Source organism: Tetrao urogallus (genome assembly GCF_951394365.1).
Source record: "Tetrao urogallus genome assembly, chromosome: 9".
NCBI lineage: Eukaryota > Metazoa > Chordata > Aves > Galliformes > Phasianidae > Tetrao > Tetrao urogallus.
Genome location: NC_136822.1, coordinates 22,787,184 through 22,800,159, shown reverse-complemented (window position 1 = coordinate 22,800,159; position 12,976 = coordinate 22,787,184).

Here is a 12,976-nt window from a genome sequence, read left to right as displayed (position 1 = left end):
CTTTCAAAGAAAACTACTGAGATATGAGGGAGGAGGCTGAGCTCCCACTGCTGCCATTCTGTGAAGGAAGAGCCTATAGTTGGCAGTGCCCCACCAGCCCGTGTGCTGGCCTGGTGTCAGGACAGGCATGCATGGGGAGCACTCTGCATGCGGATGTACTTTTGGATAGCAAAATAGAGTCTCTCTGATTGGGGTTTTGCTTCCTATATATAAAGGATGATGATGCCAGCTCCAGGTGAAGGAGTCATGCCAAGCTCTTGGTAGAAAGAAGCAATTTTAACTCTCCACATTTGGAAAGGCAGGGTTAGTCACCATGTGCAGGGTTAGTCACCGAGCTGCAGCCCGATTGCTGTCTGCAGGGCCTGTTGCAGCGCCGCTGTGGCCAGGCAGTGCAGCAGCAGTGTCGCTGCGGGTGCTGCTCATGTGTTGCTGGAGCTGTGCCCACAGGCACTGTGTGGCAGCACATTTTTCCTCCTGCACAGCCTGAGGTCAGTGCCTGAGCCAGAGAGGTTCTCCCCTCCTGTGTCTTCCTCTGAGCCAGATGTAGTTTTCAAACTGTTGCTAATTTGCATGCTGAATTCAGACTATCAGCAGCACATCACCTCTGGGTACCATGCTGTTTGTGTTATCCTTCTCCCTCCCGTGTTCTGTTTCTGCAGTGTTTGCCACTGCAGGGCCTGGTCCCAGCAGGGCACTGCTTTGGGTGATGGCTGGCCGGTGCCATGCTGTGCTTATGGCCGTGAGTGCAGCAGGGGCGCCTTGCAGTGCCGTGCTTATGGCCATGAGTGCAGCAGGGGCGCCTTGCAGTGCCGTGCTTATGGCCATGAGTGCAGCAGGCGGGGTGCCCAGCAGACAGCCCCGCTGTGCTGTGTGCTCTCTGGCTGCTCCCTCATCTGGCTGCAGGGATAACAGCACTCTTCTTTCCTTTCCAGATCATCACTGAGGAGAAAAGGACAGTGTGTTTGGGTTGAGGAAGGACAAGTTCATTAGCCATAATGTATATACCGTCAAGCCACACTCAGAACCCCCTCAGCAGTAAGACATCCACACATTGCATGTTATGGAGACGAACGAGAACTTGGAAATCCACTGCACACTGTTGCCTATATACTTTGTACATTTAATTGATATTTGTGCTGAGGTGATCTTCTTGTCTAAGAACTACAACATTGTCTATCTTTTCTAGCACAGCAGTGTGCGTATGTGCTCGCATTCACGTATGCGGCCTGTTTGCCACATAATCATGTGCGTCACCTTGAAAAGACAGACTATGATGTAACCATAAATCTATTATGTATTGGTACGTCTGTAGACCAAGATATAATTTTTTAAAGTAAGTTTATTTCTTTCAAGGTTTACAAATAACAAAGGTGCACCTTGTATTTAAAATTGCCATTATAGATGAGAGCGTGCATGCACAGTAATTTTTGTTTTAAGAGTAATATTTTTAATGTAATAGATTGTAAGAAGCGGTAAGAGAGGTATCTGACAGAGATGAATGTGCCAAGCAAAACCACAACCGTGTCTATTTTAAAGCGCGTCGATGGCTTTAAGTACCACGTTGTTAAGGATTCTCATGAAGTGCCATAGACTGTACATCAGACCAGAGTGTTATTTTGCAGTGTTATTTTCAGAACCACGTTTTCGCTTTCCTTGCTCGTACCGATCAGGCAAAGGGCACCGTTCTGTTTCCAAACCAAAGCCGTCTCAGAAATGGCGCTCGCTGTGCTGCCGCGCGCCGGAAAGGGAAAAGCCATTTCTGAGACGCGGTGACAAGTGTGTGAGGAACTTCTTCTGCTTCTCTGTATAGCCTCTGTCAGAAGTCAAAGGACTCTAAACGCTCTGCAGACGGGCTGCGCCTTCCCTTCGCACAGTCACGCCTTAACTGGTGACTCTAAACTAAGGCGGCGGAAGCACTGGGTCAGATGCACGACAAACCAAAACGTGGCGAAGCGGAGATGTTGATTAGCGTAGGAATCGGGTGGGGTAAATACTCGGGTGAGTTTTATATGTGATTTTTTTGTTCAGATTAACTGCTTATAGCCTTAGAAAGCCTTTACAAAATAATAATAAAAAACAGATAGATGTGCATTCAAGTTTTAAGAACGGATTCATCCAAAGGAATTCCTCTTTGTGGTTTGGATGTTGCAGCTCGTAAAGGGTATTTTTGCTCTGTTCAGCAAAGTGCTGACGTGGGGGCCAGGGCACTGGCAGCACAGCGGGTGGAAGAAGCGCGGGTTCGGTTCTAGAACCCTCCATACTTCCGAGTTTACGGCGAGTTTTTATGCTTGAGAGAGATGCTTTATAGTCTAAGAATGACGTGTTGATTTTACTGATTGTACTGTACATCTATTAAAGCCTTAGATTATTACATTACGGGTTACAACCCATACCAATGTAATTTCAATCGTGTTAAGAAAGTATAGGTGACTTCACATGTTATCGTAGTTACTCGACATTATAGAATATTGCTTATTTTCTTCTCGTCGGAAGCGTAGTTTTCATTTCTTACATTTATTAGGTCGTTTGTTTCCTATTACCAGCTGAGTGCCGTTTCAGCTCCTGGGGTCGTGTTTTGTCAGAGCTGAGCGATGAGTTTTCTGAAATAGAGAGCAGTTTTCTTCATCACGTAACTCAGTTTTGGATCTCTGTAGCGTCATCCGAATATTCGTATTCTTGTTGACAAAATGACTTCTATTTTGCCAATTTAATATGACAATGTAAGAATGTCAGTCATCGTTAGTTCTTGTCTAGTTCTCATTAAAAGAACAAAGATCTTTTATATGGATATCTTATAATTATATAATCATTGCTAAGTAAGGAGTTAAGTTGTTGCTATGGCAACGATCCTGGCAGACAATTGAGTAATATTTTGATGATTTATTTTGTTTGTAATTAGTTATTATGAGAAAATCTAGTTCCTAGATATTAGAATAAAATTTATTTTCTACTGTATCCATTTCAAATGTTAAAATATTGTTTAACTATTTTTTGAGATCCCTGGATATCAGGCCTTGTTATAAATAAGCTGCATAATCGATAGATCAAGGGACTTTTTGTTGATAATCCAAATACTCAAAGTTTACGTAATGAGAATTATAGCGTGTGTGTGCAAACTCGTGAGGGTTGATTATGCTGCAGTTGAGCATGTGGGAACGGACCGGGAGAAGGTTGACTTTTTGCACTTCTGTATATAGTCAAAAAAGAGAGAAACCTGTATAATAGTAAGATCTTATTTTGAATAAAAATGTCTATAATTACAAGGAGTTTTGTTAAGGCTAATAAAATGACAGGCTGAACAAAATTGCTTGCAAAAGTGGCACAGAGTTAGCACTCCATACCCCTTCGAAAAAGTTGCTTTGCTTTATGTGGACAGCTTGTAGTTTGCCAGGATTTTTTCAGCTGGAAAGATATGCCATCCTTCCGAGATCTCATGACTGACAAAAGCTCCACTGGTTCAAATCTGCCTGAAAACCATTACGAAAAAAGGAAAAAAAAAAAAAAAAAAAAAAAGGAAAAAGAACAAAAAAAAGCCGGTACTTCAAACCATCAAGGTGAACCCATGGATCCAGTATTCCGTACATTACTCAGAAACTACTGCATGTTTAAAGTATCAAAGCTATATTAAAGGTATATACTTCTCCGACCAGTTTCTGATCATTTCAGTGGTTTATTGTTCACAAAAAAGATTCTTCAAAACCGATACTGACTTTCACAAAAGAGTTGAATCATGAACAGGCAAACCGAACAGCACACCGTAGCTGTAGTTGTTACGTGATTATTTTTTATTGCTGTAGTGGTCCTGTTCTTTTAGCAGGTGAAAAAAAAAGAAAAAAAGAAAAAAAAACCAGACAAAATTTTACAGTTTTAATGGGAAGCACTCAATAAACCTCGTGGTTGTCAATGCCAAAGCTGGAAAGAAAAGGCGGTGGGGCCGTTCCTTACCTCCCTCCGGTGCTCAGACGCAACGAGGGGTAAGCTGCACTTATTTGCAACCCCGCAACTTTCATCTGCTGAAAGGACAGATGTGCTTGGTTTTACTATTATGTAATCACAAACTTACTTTTGCTTGTAGTTGCTCCGAATTATGTACTCTGTCCTGGGCTGCAATTTGTTTTTATGCTTATTTTATTCTTACTGCTATAGTTGACCTTGCTGTATGGAAAAATAAAGTGAAATTGCCCTAATAAAAGTTCTCTTTCTTAATTACGTTTTTTGATAGCAGGTTAAAAATTGCACCGTTCTCTTTCCCACAGCTGTGTCCGTGTGTTCGTGCGTCTGAGGGAACATCCTTTACCTGCGGGGGAAGAAGCCTGAGGTGCCCCTGGGCTTTGGTTTCCTTCGCCAGCACACAGCAGCCGCGGGCTCTGCAGGGCTGAGCTGGGGCGGCAGTGGGGCAGAGATGGCAGCTTTGGACACATAGCTGAGCCCCACGTGCCGCAGGCTGCACTGCTGCAGGCGCTGGGCTGGGACACAACTGGGGTTCCCAACCTGGAGTCCCACAGGAGCTGCAGGCCCCAAAGCCCCCTGTGAGCACTGCTGCCCACAGCCCCGTCCACCCGCTGCTCGATTTCGTCTTCTAAAAGCACGTCTCTGGTCCGGGAGTGGCTCAGCAGTGGGCCGTACCTCTTCCCACCTGCCCCTCCAGTACTGCTGTCTTTCAGGGCTTCGAGCAAAATGAGCTGTGTGCCTCACTGCGTTAATAGTGTGCGGTGCCAGGGGAGAACGCTGCAGCAAGCTGACCTGTTCCAGGGGGAGTGCCTTGCTCAGGTCAGCACCGGGCTTTGTGCCCTGCAACGGCGTGCCCAGCGTGCACCAGGAACCATTGGCTTCCATCTGTGCAGAGGAAAATCTCCTGGTTGCTCTCCTGATGAGTTCCTCCTGGAATCTCACGGTCCCACCAGAGCTGCCCAAGGGGTCCTGCTTTGTGCAGTGCAGCGCTGCAGAGCGCAGACACCTCCACAGGGCTCTGCCTGCCCCTGCTCCATCGGGGACAGCTCACAGAGGCACGCTGCTGCAGCCTGGTATTATGGGTGCTGTGTCCTGTGCAGCGGGGTCCCAATGCTGCAGCGCCCCTGCACAGCACCTCTGTGGAGAAGGAGTGCAGAGCTGTGCCAGCCCCAGCCCTGCAGGCTGCCTCCTGCTCCCGATACGCACTGCTGCTGAGTGCTGCTGTGGCGGCGTGAGCTGTGCTGCTGCATTCACAAGGGCCTGGCTCAGAACGGAGCTCTCAGACGCTGAGCTCTCAGTGCTGGATAAAAACCCACATCAGCCACTGAGAGCCGCTGCGTCCCCGAGATGTGAGCAGCACCGCGCTGAGCAGGCACTGCTGCTGTGCTCACTGTGGGGAGCTGCGGGCCTGGCCTCAGGAGGCTGTGCTGCAAGGGGAGTGCTGTGTGCCTGCAGATGGGGCTCCTTTGCAGCTCCCCGTGTGGCTCAATTGCTGCATTCCTGCCGCCCTCACTCCTCCGGGTTGCAGCACATCCTACAGCAGAGCTGCCGGGAGCTGCGCAGTGCCTGCACTCATGGTGCTGCCCCCACAGTGGGCGCGTGCACTGCCCTGCACTGGGGTGCTCCTCCTCGGGGTGCTCTCTGGGTGCAGCCCCAGAGCTGAGAGCTGGGCTGGGCACCGAGTGCTGCCAACCCCAGGAGCATTGGCACGTTATACACTGAGCAGCTCTGGCTCATAATGAAACATGGGGAGTTTTTGTTTTTGGAGTGCAGTTGGTCCATAAGTGCCAAAATCAAAGTGCCACCTTTGTGTCCCATCCCACGGGTGCCGGGTGGGAGATGCTGCTGTCCCAGAGCCCCCACCACCCCATGCAGACCCCTGCTGGGCGCACTGAGCATGGGGTGCTTGAAGGGGAGCGGCCCCGATCCTGTCTGCTTCTCAAGAAAATCCTGGAACTTGGCTTTAACACTGACTTACCCTGCTTGGAAGGAGGCCACAGTGCGGTGCTGCGCTGCTTCGGCAGTGAGGCCGTGCATTAGGGACAGTGCCAACACCACCAAAGAGACACTTCTTGTCTGCACCATTGCCTGCATGCTGCGGTGCGTGACTCCTGGGGCTCTGGGCACAGCTATGTGGGAGGGGGTTTTAATTGCACTCCCAGCTCTGGTGCAGGTTCAGAGATGGGCTCAGGCTTTCCAGGTCCCAGCTCTGCCATTTCTCTGTAGGTGGCAGCAGGCCGCCCCTCTTGGCTGCCGCTCGTGGTCTCTTGGCCAACCCTTTGATTTTTTGGTCTTCACTTCTTTTCTCAGCTCCCACTTCTGTTCCAGTTTCCCACTCCTTTTCAGCCTCTCCGTCTTTTTTTGACCCCTGTTTTTATTTCAGCCTTCCACTTTCCGGCTTTAGGGTTTTTGGCCCCTGCCCCCCGCCCTGGCTCCCCGCTCCCCAGCCCCAGCCCCGGCCTCCCACGCCTCAGTGGCCTCATTTCCAGGGAAGAAGTCCGATGCACTCTGAGCTGTAAATAAAACCCTTTCACAATTGCCCTGAAGTTATTTTCTAGGCTTCCATCCCTCCCCCTCCGCCCCCCCTTGGTCAGCGCTGCTCTCCCGGCAGCTGACCTTCGCACCCAGCACTTAGGACCCGGTTGTTGTCCTTTGGAGGGGCCGCAGCAGATGGAGGCGGGCGGTTGGCAAACAGGACGTTGGCCTCCAGCGCTCGGCGATAAACGCAGCGGCAGCGTTGGCGTCTTAGGGCGGGTGCTCGGCACGGGGCAGCACATTACCCGCACCCAGAGCTCTGCTGCCCCACAGCCTGCCCGCAGCCCGGCGCTGCGCGGGGCCACGTGTGTAGGGCGGGCTGTGGGCCCGGCTGCCGGCCATGGGCAGCGGTGCCCCTCGAGCAGCGCGTGTGGCTTTGAGCTCCGTGAGTCACCGGTGGGCGCGTTGGGCAATCCTGTGTTTCCCAATCTGTTTTCCTTTGCAGGAATCAGCCCCCGCTCTGCCTTCAGCACGGCCAAACCCAGCCCCGCTGCCGCTCTCTGCCCGCGCGCTTCTCCTGCCTGCAGACACGGGCACGGCGGCGCCCCGGGCACAGAGGTGAAGCCTCTCGGCAGCCCCCGCCGGCCCGGGGCGCGGAGCGGCTCTCTCCTCTCTGTCCCAGCAGAGCTCTGCAGCGCTGCAGCCTGCGGTCCCTCCAGGTGAACGGCCGCCGTGCTGCGGTTTCTCTGTCAGTCCTCCCCCGGCAGCACGGACATCCACGGCTGTGTGAGCCGCGCTGAGGTCTCCTGCTTTCCGAGGGGCACCGACTCACCGCGCTGACGGGCAGGACTCGATGAAAAATTTGGCAGCTGGTTCAGGCGTGCGTGACAGCCTCTCACCAATCAGAGTATTTACTAATTTCAGTCCGCGATGCTTTGCCCTTCCGAGGCGAGCGCTCGCTCTGCAGAGAAATCTGTGCAATGAGGCACATGATTTTCCAGCAGCACCACTCGCAGTTCGGTTTGAGATGAGAACAGGAAGAAATGTGTCAACACTTTCGTGTCTCTGCGTGTCGGAGCGGCGTGCCTGGCCCGGCTGTGTGCTGCGGGCACACGTGTCACGGGCAGCACCAGGGCTGTGCGGGGCTGTGCTCCGCCTGCAGGGCGGTGAGCCCGAGCCCCACGGCATCGCAGGGCCCCTCAGCACCGCTGTGTGCAGGCGCTGCCGTGTCCCAGCAGGGCAGGCCGTGCTCTGAGCCTCTGTGTGAACATGACAGCGTGCCCCACGCACTGTGGGGCTGGGATTAAAAACAGACTGTGTGCAAACCGTGTGGGGCTTTGTGTTGATTACGTGCTGCCTTGTAAGGTGTCTGATGGGATACGGAGGCTGCAGGAGTGGGGCTGATGGCAAAATCAGCTGCTGACCAGGAAGACCACGTTGGGGGGGCCCTCAATGGGGGGCCAGGTCCCCACTGCAGCCCCACGGCCAAAGCACAGAAGCCACAGCCCTGCTCTGTTTCTCAGCCCCATCCCCGCAGCACTGCTGCTGCCAACATGGATCTCTTGTTAAGTCAGGACAGTTCTGGAGACAGTTCTGAGGCACACGATGCACTGCTCAGCTCTGGGTGCTGGGGCTGCCAGGTCCTGCTGGCTTCACCCACCCTGCCCTGCACTGCTGCAGGAAGGAGCTGGCAGCAGAGGCCCCAGCGTGGTTTGCAGGGAGGAAACCAAAGCTGCACAGCTCGCAGCACAGCATGGGCCAACATGCATGAGCAGCAGGCCAATAGCCATGGCCGCAGTGCATGGAGGGCCATTGCATTCCTTCCCCCATGTCACAAGCTTCGGGTTGCATCCATGTGGGACATCCATACTTCCTGCCCCATGCACATGAACGTTTTACAGAGAAATGCTGTCAGCATCCTGAGGAGCTGCCGCATTCCGGCATCTCAGTTTTAACACCACTCAGTGTGAAAACATGAACATTTTGACTCCAACTACAGAATGACAAATTGAGCACCAGACATCTGCCACTCATTTCAGAATGTCGCCGTTCCCCACAGCACAGCAGTGCTGGCACAGGGCTGTGTGGGGCCCCAGGCGGTGCTGCTCCTTTGCCCCATCCCTGCCCACAGCAGACGATCCCAGCAGGAAAGCACCATTCACATTGCAGGGTCAGGAGCTCAACTCACCCAGCAGCCACAGTGCTGTTTGCAGAGCTCTTCGTGCACAACAGCTGCATCTGCTGAGCAGCAAACTGCATGGGAAGAACATCAATAAATTAAAAGTTATTAAATGTAAACAAAGGCATTACAGGAGCAGCTGAAGGTTCAAAAGTTGGGACCATCGTGGACTCCTTTTGTCATCCCTTGGGAACTAACTGGGACTTCTCAAGAGGAAGAATTGCTTTCCTTCCCTGCAGGCCCACCTGAGCTCACTCCCCCTTGCTGCAGCCAAGTGCAGACAGAGCTGTGCACAACTGGGGGCTCCATGGGGACACGGGGCTGCCTGAAAGGACCTCCTCCTGCAGCACTCCTCCATTTGGGAGAGGAGGAGGTGAGCAGCACTGCAGCGGGGTGGCAGCACCCAGCACAACGTGCACTGCTGTCTGCTCTGCTCAGTGGTGGTGGTTCCCGCCGGCTGTGGTCAGGATGGGGCCCACCCTGCCCTGCACTGCTGCAGGAAGGAGCTGGCAGCAGAGGCCCCAGCGTGGTTTGCAGGGAGGAAACCAAAGCTGCACAGCTCGCAGCACAGCACGGGCCAACATGCATGAGCAGCAGGCCAATAGCCATGGCCGCAGTGCATGGAGGGCCATTGCATTCCTTCCCCCATGTCACACTCTGCATTTGCTCTGCAGTGAGTCATGGACGAGAACGCTCAGCCATCCAATGCAGGTCACTGAGAGCGGCCGTGTGCTGCAGGGAATGCCACCAGTGCTGCCCCATCACTGTGCTCTGCATCCTGCGCTGCTCTGCGAAAACGGGAGCCTCCAGCACAGCCCGGTCCCACTCAGCCCACTGCTCACCCCAAACCCGTGTGTCCCCCAGTGGGACCGTGGGATGGGAGAGCCCATCTTTCCCAGGCAGCGATGGGATCAGGAGGGGTTGTGGTGGGAGCCTGCTGGAGAGCAGCCGGCCCCTCTGCCTCCACTGTGTGCAGCCCTGTGAGTGTAGCGCTTTTTCTGCAGCTGCAGGAGATGCAGTGGGGTTCACATCCGCTGCCTGCTCGCTGTTTTTTTTCAGCTGGCTCCGAGAAGTGTGGGTAATTAGGAAAAATCTATAACAAGAAGTACAAACAAGTCACGGTCTGCCATTAGCCAGAAAGTCTGCCCTCTGCCTCAGCTACAGCTTGATTCAATCAGAATAATGAAGCAGAAGCTGTGCAGAGGGAAACAGCACTTGGAGAAGGTCTGAAAACACCGACACACTGCACAGAGAGCACGTATTGCAATGGAACCTGAAGTGGGGGGGGAAGGGGGATGGGCTGACACTGGGCCAACATCTCTGTGAGCACAGTGCAGGGGGGCACTGGGGAAAGGCACCGCGCACTCACTGGAGGAAGCAGAGCCCTTCCCCTGTCCCACTGCCCTTCCCCTGTCTGGCTGCCCAGCTGCCGTCCCACCCGCATCCCTCAGGGCCCTGACCGCGTGCACTGTGGGGCTCTGCCCCTCGCTGCATGTCCCCCTGTGACCCCTGAGGGCCGCAGCAGCTGCAGAGCTGTGTGAGGAACACCCTCCCGCCCTCCCACGCCGGCCGCATGGAAACCCCCACACAGGGAACTGAGCATTCATCTCTTGTGCATTCTATAATTCCAGGCTTGTTGTTCTGAGGAGCACAGTAGTTGCCAAACACCAGTTTCAAGCACAGAGTAACTAATGGTGAATGTGGTTCCGTGCATTCGCTGCAGCCCTGAGGATCAGCGGCCGTCTTGTCTTCACTGCCCACCTTTGGACACCGCACCCAGCCCCAGAGCCATGGAACCAAACCTGCTGTGTTTGTTCTGACCCTGCTCGGTGCCCGCACGGCTCTCCTAGCAGTGCCCATGCAAACATGGGGACACGGCGTGGGGACCCCGCAAAGGGCTCGTGTGGGGACGGGCGAGGGGCGGCACTACGGCCACCTGCGGCTGCACTCACAGCTCAGCTGCATCCCCCCGGCACCACCAGCACATCACAGCCACTCTCCTGAAGCTGTGCACTGGGATGGGATTGCACTAAGAGCGTGGCACGAGATGAAAGCAATTTGTATTTACTGCTCGGCCACATCCCGGTCACTTCCTGTAAACCATGTGGCCATGGGGAACCGACCTCTTGTGTTTAGCTGACCTGGAGTCTGTGAAGATGGGCGGCATCGTGCGGTGACACAACTGCTGGGGGGGTCAGAATGGGGTGGGGGCTCTGGGGCCAGGGGAGCCCCCCTGCACACCCCACAGTACTGGATGGGGAACCCATGGCCGAAGCAGCGTGCCCCTCCCGCCAGCGCTGTGCGCTGAGCCAGATCTGCCCCCATTAAGTACAAGACATTAAAATCAATCATTAATAACTTTAAGAGGTTTGTGTAACAGCAAACATACCCGCTCATGTCTGAACATTAACAGAGGTAATTTGCCTTCTTTAACTTCTCGTAGATAAATTCTAGAGATTACAGAAGATTTTGATAATTCCAACTGTTTTCCACTGTATTTTCAGAGTAGACTCTGCACCAGGCTGCTGGGGCTCCAGCCCTGGGATCAAAGATTGATCCCCAAGAGACCCCCAGCCCAAGCAGCTCAGGCTCTGCCTGGCACAGCCCTCACCCCCAGTCCTGGCTCTGCCCACCCATGTCACAGCAGGGCACTTAGGGTGTGCGAGGCAGCTGGTCCCAAGGCTCGGCTCCCTCCCTACGCAGTGCCCACTCTTCTGCCTTCCTCTGCCAGAAGCTGAACCAAATACCTTATCTATGGAGAACAGTAATTCCATTTAAAATGGCAGTATGGGAAGGAGGCAGAGTGCCCCATGCTGAAATGAGAGCAGTTCTCCAGTACTCCTGTTATCTTTAGAACCCAAAGCGCGGCTGCTTGACTGGGACCATGAAGCCACTTCCACTGTGCAGCATGGCAGCAGTGCGGAGCGGGAGCCATTCGCATGCTCTGAAATTCAGAACGCACTCCAAACTGTGGCTCAGATACCCTTTGGATTATGGTATGAGGAAGTTTTCGTCAGAGAGGGAGAGGAAAAGATGCAGTTTGTATAGGAATGCGTGACAGTCGTGCTGGGTATTGTGCAGTATGGACTATGACTCCGAGTTCTCAGGTTACCCATTGCTGACCATAAAATTGTAATCTATAGATTATGGGACCGTACTCTATACCCTAACTGCCACTACCAGACCCAGCCCACCAATGGCTTGTGTTGAGAGCCAAATGTCAGCTCGGGTACAACACAGCAGCACTGCTCCCACCAGATGGGACGGGGCATGGCAGTGCACAGTGCCCCGGGTTGGGGGCACCGGCCCACCAAGTATGGCCAGACACAGCAGCCAACCCTGGGGACTCTGCTGGGCTCTGCTCTGCTGCAACGTGTGGGTAGGCAGCAGGCAGGCTGCTTCCTGGCAGCGGCTCAGACCCTATCTGCTGCAGACACCCCACAGCCCTTATCAGCCCCACACTGATATCCCTGGCTTCCTTCTCAGCCCCGTCCCACAGGCTGCGCACAGCAGGCAGAACTCGCTCACTGCCTGTCCTTTGCACACCTGTCTGCTCGCACTCATGCTTCCCAAATGCATCATTCCCGAGTCAGGGCCGAGCTTGGGCATTCTCAGCAAGCAAACCAAAGCTGGCAGATAATGAGAACTGCGATGAGCAGCCATTGCTAACAGTCTGTTGTTAAGCATTTTTAAACGGACACAAATGAGCCTTGCTTCTCTTGCACGGAGTTTGCCCACATCCGTTAAGCCAGACTTTCCTGAGCCTGCACATATCTGCACACGCTCTCCTATACACAGAGATGTGCCCACACCTTCACCAGCAGCAGCTGTTGCTGTGCTCACACCCAGAGCCCAGGCATGAGCTCAGGCCCACTCGTCACCCTGGCTCCCCAACACACGGAGCTCTGCACACCCCGCAGGCTGCACCCCGCAGCGATCCCAGGCCGTCCCCACACACAGCGCTGCAGTGCAGCACTCATCAGCCTGGCTGGGAATTTCCATGTGCTCTCTGGTGGGCATTCATTTCTCATTAGGGATGTATCATCCCTTGGAGTTTAATCAGCTGTTAAAAGAACAAAACATTCGTTTTAATGGAAGTCGGCGTCATAAAGCCCAGCGTGTGCAGGAGGGGAGCTGGGAGGCAGAGCTGCAAGGGGCTCAGCCTCACCGCAGCGGTGGGAAGCAGCTCCCAGCAGCACATGGCAGAGCACGGAGGAAAGGTGCAAATGGAACATGTTGGATGGTTGCGCTCCAAAATAAGAACAGATCAGTGGCACAAGCTGGAAGACGCTAATTCGCTGCCTGCAGATGAAGTCATGTAACAGCATGGCTGCTAAAAAACATGCCTCGTTCTTCTCTGGTGGAAGCGCC